This window comes from Populus euphratica, unplaced genomic scaffold, assembly GCF_000495115.2.
Source record: "Populus euphratica unplaced genomic scaffold, PopEup_1.0 scaffold20.1, whole genome shotgun sequence".
Taxonomy (NCBI): Eukaryota; Viridiplantae; Streptophyta; class Magnoliopsida; order Malpighiales; family Salicaceae; genus Populus; species Populus euphratica.
The window spans coordinates 1,403,749-1,410,661 of record NW_011499854.1 but is presented as its reverse complement, the minus strand read 5'-3'; the positions used below and the strand labels follow the sequence as shown (position 1 = coordinate 1,410,661).

General features: G+C 27.4%; 1 long non-coding RNA gene across 1 annotated transcript; it reads right to left on the bottom strand.

Annotated features, from left to right (window-relative positions):
- Nucleotides 1-4,690: 4,690 nt before the first annotated feature.
- Nucleotides 4,691-5,295, bottom strand: LOC105122567 (uncharacterized). The gene is made up of 2 exons (XR_841712.1): nucleotides 4,940-5,295; nucleotides 4,691-4,884 (listed from the first exon to the last, which is right to left on the bottom strand). It is a non-coding gene; the product is annotated as an uncharacterized LOC105122567 (long non-coding RNA).
- Between the last annotated feature and the right edge of the window lie 1,618 nt (nucleotides 5,296-6,913).

Here is a 6,913-nt window from a genome sequence, read left to right as displayed (position 1 = left end):
GGCCGGGGGGGGGGGGGGGTGGAATATGCTCTCCAGCCAGCACGTCCCTGTCTCTTCCTTTCTCAGAGAAAAGAGAAAGGCTGTTCCAGCCTCACATTTGTTGAAGGATAGGAAACCTAGCCACATTCCTCACGTTACTTTCTCGAATCAGAGACTCGGGGAGGGGGGATATTGATAGAAGCATTTATTATTAGTAAATATTTATTATTTTTAATGTTTCATTCTATTTCATTAATAAATTTAATATTTAATTAATGAAATTAAAGTAAAGATAAAGTTTATAAAACAAAAATATTTTACATAAAAAATTATAAAATTATTGTAATTATAAGATTTATATTACATCAAATTATTGTTTCTAAATATTTCTAATCAATGCTCTTTTAAGAGCAAACATTAATTACAACTGTTGAAACTAATATATATTATATATTTTTATTTATAAAAAGAAGTATTTGCTTATAAAGTAATTTATAAGAAATACTTGAAACTAATAAACAGGACATATAAAGAGTCATACACATAAAAACTATATGTTATAAATTAAAAACTTGATTGTAAATAAATTTTAAAAATTAAGAACTATAATTTAATTAATACAAGGGTTACAATTCTAAATTTAAAAAAATCAAGTAGGGTTTTTAGATTTTTCTATAAATAGAATGTTATGTATTTTATTTTCTATGAGAATATGAAAACAATATACCTAAAAAACAAAGAAAGAGCTAGTATTCTAAGATGTATCAATCTCTTGTAACCATCTAGTAGGTGGTCTAATGGTTAATTAGAGTTTGGAACTAATAGGTTTGCTTCCCCTACAATCTTAGGTTCAAGCCCTATGATTACTAGTATTGATGGTCACTGAAGGCTTGTTTGATTATTAATTTCAGGATTCGTGAAGATTAGTTAAGATATATACAAGTTAACTCGTACACCCTACATAAATAAAAATAAATAAATCTCTTTCTCCTAAAAGGATTTAAGAAATTTTTTACTGGTGATTTGTGTAAATTATTATTAGAGATTAAATACTTAGACGACTTGTGATATACGATTATCTAACCTTAAAGTAATTATTTAAAATTAAAAAAAAAATTATTTTTTAGCTAATCTTTATATAAATCACAAACAACTCTAAATTTATCTAAGTGGATATTTGAGACTCTTAAAATTTTTTATAATTATTGTTTTCATTACTTATACTACTTATAAGTTCTAAGAAACTCAACAGTAGGCATTATAAATTCAAGAATAGAAATGTCATATATCATTAGCTCATATCATATGATTGAAGGATAAATTAAAGCTTTTGATGGTGATATTAAGTTGAAGTCATGGAGTTTATTGCATGCCTTTGAAATGTGTTCTTTACCATATCTTCAATTGCATTTGCTTCTTCACTCCTTATAGCATTTATGGATCGCATCAATTTGTTTCCTATATCATTTACATATATAATAATCAGCACATATAAAGTTTTTAGGCTGAAATTAGTGACCTTGGATGTGGGGTTTTTGATTTACTAAGATCTAAAGACCTTGTAAAAGAGGGAAAAATTCTAATGTACATGAAACCTAGGCTTAAACAAGAAAAGGAGATGAATCGAGGGAAAATGTTAATGGCCATTTGGTTATGCTGCAATAGCCACCATGTGATCACCAATATCCGGTGGCCGGCCAACAATAAATTGAATATTTGCTTGGTCAATACTTCTGCTATCATTTTATAGCAATTTTTCTTCTTCCTTTTCTTCTCCTTCATCTCTCTCTTTCTTAATCTCATGGTGATGGAAATAACTAAATGTCATTTCCTTTCTTTTTGTAAAAGAAGCAAATGGAGGGTCACCTTTTTTATTTTACAATAACACTAACAAAATCTTTCACGAGGCACACAATTATATGACTACCCTTTACCTTTTGTATGCTGGGTGGATTCTGCTGGTGCATGAACGAGAAAATCTGATACTCAAAACATCGGCATAATGTTATTAGCCAGCCATTAGAGATTGATTTTTCTGTGGGGATCGATAAAGATTTCTGCATAAGGAAAGCTGATATAAGAATACGATGAAGACCTTAAGGGATCCTACACACCCGATCAACCAGGCAAATAGAGAGTTTGGATGTTCTTGCTATCGAATCTGCAGCCTTGCCTGCTTCTTTATTGGTAAAGCAAACTACAATATTTTGCTAGTCATTGAATTTGAATTTACAAATTCCTTTTTACTATTTTATTCAAATATGATGATCCATAGACCATCAACATTGTGCGATGCTCAAAGAATTAACCGTTCAGCAAACCCTAATGATATAATAAAGGATACAGTAATTAAATCAAGATCATTTGGCATTGCCTTGATGCTTAAAATATTACTCCCGTGTTTCCCAGTTAACGAGGAAAGTAAAATGTAACTGAGAATTTTCCAGTCATATACAGCAGAAATTAATTTTGGGTCTGAGCTATTAGTTCGTTATGACTTTTAACGATGAACAAAGGACTATAAATACACATTTTGTAATCTTAATTGACATATAGTGAAATAAAGCTTATCGCTCGTATGAATATATATAGATATATTGTTGAACTGTGTTAAATCTAAGAGTTTTTCTTGTATAATATTCTTCATTATTGCTTCAGGTTTCACAACAACAATCAATTTTATTTTTATTTTTATTTTTATTTTAACAACCTAATTAAACACACAGCCATGGTTGTGTTTCAATATTTACTGGCTTATTTAATGTAATTATTTCCTTGTCTCCCGAAAAATTCTACTTTCCTCATGAAATAAAATTAAGAAAAATATAATTAAATTATTTAGCTTTCTATTGTTATTAGATCCCCATGTTGTTGTTAATTTATATACATTCTCACTTTTGTGTAATTTAACATGGCATGTGAGTTAAGTAGTTTAAGAATTTAAGTTAATATTTGATATTGTGATAACTTTTATAATTGTAATTAAAAAAATTATATATTTAAAAAATATATCATTTGTTATGGTTTTAAAAATATATATGTTATTAAAATTACTGGGTTTTGTATCAAAAAATAAAAGATAAATGAAAATCAAGTTATTGGATTGATTTTGATTACTGTTTATTTAGCTTTTAATATTTTTTGAATTTTTTAATTTCTCACTTAATATTTTATTTAATTTTATTTTTTAATTTGATTTGGTCTCTCTATTTTTAATTGCTCTATTTATGTGTTTTATATTTTTCTTGGTTATTATTATTTTTTCAATTTCATCCCTAATTTTATAACTTTTGTTTTCTTAATATATATTTTATCTTGATTCTTTTTATTGCTATATTCTTATTTTTTTTTTAATTTTATCCTTTAAAATTTTATTTTATTTGATTTTATATCTAGTTTTGGTCATCATTCTTTCAATTGGTTTTTTTATTCTTTTTTTAGTTTCTTTTTCAATTTAGCCATTGATTATTTTCTTTCATTTATTTTTATACTATATTTAGTTTGCATTGTTTGGAAGTTTAATTGTTTTATGGTTGAATATTTTACTTTATTATTTTCATAATTTGACATTTTATTATTAAACCCTTAGCTTCATTGTTTGATCTAATTTTATTTTTATTGTATTATCTTAATTTTATATTTCAGGTAATAAGTTAGTTAACTTAATCATAATTGATTTGGATTTTTTTCTCAATATTTTTTACAAAATTAATTTTTTTATAAATTTATTTTTTTATGTTAAATTATTGGCCCATAAACTATATGATTTTGTTTTTTGCTGAGTTATCATGAGTGCATATTAATCAAGTTAACTCGAGTGAACTTGTATTTTTTTATTAAATTTTATTTATTTTATTTTAATTTTTTTTAGATGGTATTTTAAAAAGTTTTTTTGTTATTACTATCTCATGTTACACGGGTAACAAGCTAATTAAATTAGCCTAGATAAACTTGATTTTTTTAATAATTTTTTAAAATTTTATTAGTAGCTTTGTCATTTCTTTACATTTCTGACCGTTTTATTATTTTGAAAGAGGATAAGCCAACTGGAGTTCATTTACATTTTGTTTCTCGATGTTTTGTTTTATTAGTTTTTTTTTTAAATTTTATTTCTCATAACGTGAATTATGGGCTCATGAAATTAACATGTGTTTACTGGAATTTTTTTTATTTTTTTTTAAAGTTTTTTTTACATGTCTTGAACATTACAATTTCTTTTTACGTTTTTTTCTGCAATTTGTTTCGGTCTCGTATCTCATACCGTGTTTTGGTTTGTCTCATATCGTTGTCATCTAAGTATTCTTTTTGTGTTGAAATAATTTGAACTCCTGCTGCACAACGCGGAACACGTATACAGTACTCCATCAAACCAGGAGAGAGAAAAAGCAAAACGTATACAGTACACATTTTGCCCCTCGTATCCCAATCCAAAACTTCATTAATCCTTTCTTTTCTTTTCCTGGACAGAAACTGTGTTAATCTAAAGCTGAGTTTTCTATCAATATCAATTCTTGATCCAAGTAGCAGCCTACTCTAATCATAGCATAGACCCTTTGTAGGAGTTAATCTTAGAAATCAAAGAGATTGAATGTCCCACAAGAATAATGGGACATCCTTCTGAATTCTCGAACATCCCATTTCCCCTCCACCCAACGAAGAAGAAACCCATTTCAGATTTTCTTCCTTTCTCGTGGAGAAAAACAAAGGTCTGTAGATCAACGCAAGGAACACTGAATCCCCATAACCACTTAATAAAGGTGCCATAATATACATTTAATCATATGAAGAAGCCATCCCTCTCTTCACAACATAATAACGAAAGACATGAAAAAAATATTACCAAAAAAAAAAAGAAGCAAAGAAAGACATGCAAGATAAAGAAGACATCTAGGAATCAGCTATTAAGTAGCTTAATTTTCTTGGTCTATAATCAGAAAGCAACCTCCTTGTCCTGATTAATGAGATAATTCCAGCCGCCTGGAACATAAAGTGCATAAATATTTTCTCTTCATCTTGTAGCATATGGGCAAGAAACAGAACCTCCACCGGCCTTCAAAATCCACGGCTTGTACTTTACCTCCACAGTGAGGACATGACCCTGAAGCTTGTTGCCTGCCTAAATCCCTCTCTTCTTCGTCACATAAAAACACAAAACACATCTCTGCAGACTCTGCTGTACTGTCTCTTTCTTTCCTGCCTAAAGCTAATTAAGCTCGCTTGATGATGATCCGAGATTGATACAGTTTGTTTTGAGTTTCGAAGTTGTGAGTGAGAAGAACAGAGGAAGAGAGTTGAAGAATTCATTAAGTGCCAGGGTGTATTTATAGGAGGATAGGAGATTCGTTGGCTGATATAAATGAGCATAGATGTTAAACCGGTCCGGTCCGGCCGGATGGTTGAGATTTTCAAATTTTGTTTCAAAAATATTTTTGAAAAAAATTAAAATATTTTAAAAATTAATTATTATAATAATTGTAATTAATATTATAATAATTCTTGCTTTTGTAATTTAAAAAAGAAATTTTTAAAACATTATAATTGTAGTTTTTTCTAATTAATGAGAAAGCTTTGAGGGTGACATATTCAAAATTATAAACCAAATTAAAATCAGTTCTTAATTTAACTTGCTAAAAATTTTATTTAAAAAATCTATGTAATTTAACTATTTTTTTAATATTTATTTGTTTATGTGTTTTAAAATTATTTTTTAAAAAATAATTTTTTTTATTTTTTTATTTACTTTAAATTAATACCTTTCAAGTTATATATTAATATAAAAAATAACTCCTAAACAAGTCAACCTGATTCAACCCCATTAGTCAAGAGTCGACAATTAAGAAAAGAAACGGACAAAGAAACGCTCCGTTTAATCCTTTCGCTTTTTGGAAACAAAACTTAAAAAGTCCATGGCTGCTTTTGTTTCATGCTTATTTCCCTCTGTGCCCTTTGAATAATGCTTTGAAAATCATCGGGTTTACATTACTTTTATTGCGCGGGGCTTCAAAAGAAGGATAGAAAGAAAGAAAGAAAAACTAAAGCTTGGAATGGACATTACAACATATTTGAGGTTTATAATTAATATGTAACTTCATTGGTAATATTTCGATTAACCTTTTCTTTACTCTTTTTTCTTTAATTTCTTTAATAGCTATTTAAATTATGTTTAAATTGATTAAATTTATTAGTTATATTAATATAATTTAAACTCTATAAAGTCAAATTGAATTAATTTTTTTAGTAAATTTTTTTAAGCCAATTAAATTGATTTTTGACCCATCAAATCAACTGAATTATATTAAAATAACTCTTATATAATTTAATTTTATATTCAAGCTAAAAAAGAAGTTGAAAAGATGTTTTTTACATTAATTTTATTTTCAAACTTATTTTGCTACTTCACTAAAATATTTTTGAATTTTTCTACTTAACTAGGTTATATCATAACAACTTTTAAACTAAAAAAAAAAAGTTAAATCAAGAGATTTTCAAGTTAATTTATTAAATTAAATTTAATAAACATGTTAAATAATTTTTTACGGTTTAAATATTTTTTTATTATATTAAAAAAAAATTATCCAGCGAATAACAAAAATATATAAACTAGTGATATATTGCTTTTATCATATGATTCAAATTTGAGCATATTTATAATAACATATCATCCATTTTATCATGGGATCTACAGGACAACTAATATCACTTGAGGCATTGCCGGGGGACAATGAGATCTTAGTTATGTGCAGTGAAATAAGAGAATTTGGATTTCAAGCTGTCTACGAAGATAAATTTAATAGGGAAAAAATTACTTGAGCATAGCTGTAGTTTGCTTTGACACCTTGTGAGGTTTGATGTTTAATTCGGTCGCACATGTAGATTGGGTCAAAAAAGATGAACTGCGGTCAACAAGGTGGCCGAGAAGCTCACGGCAGCCTAC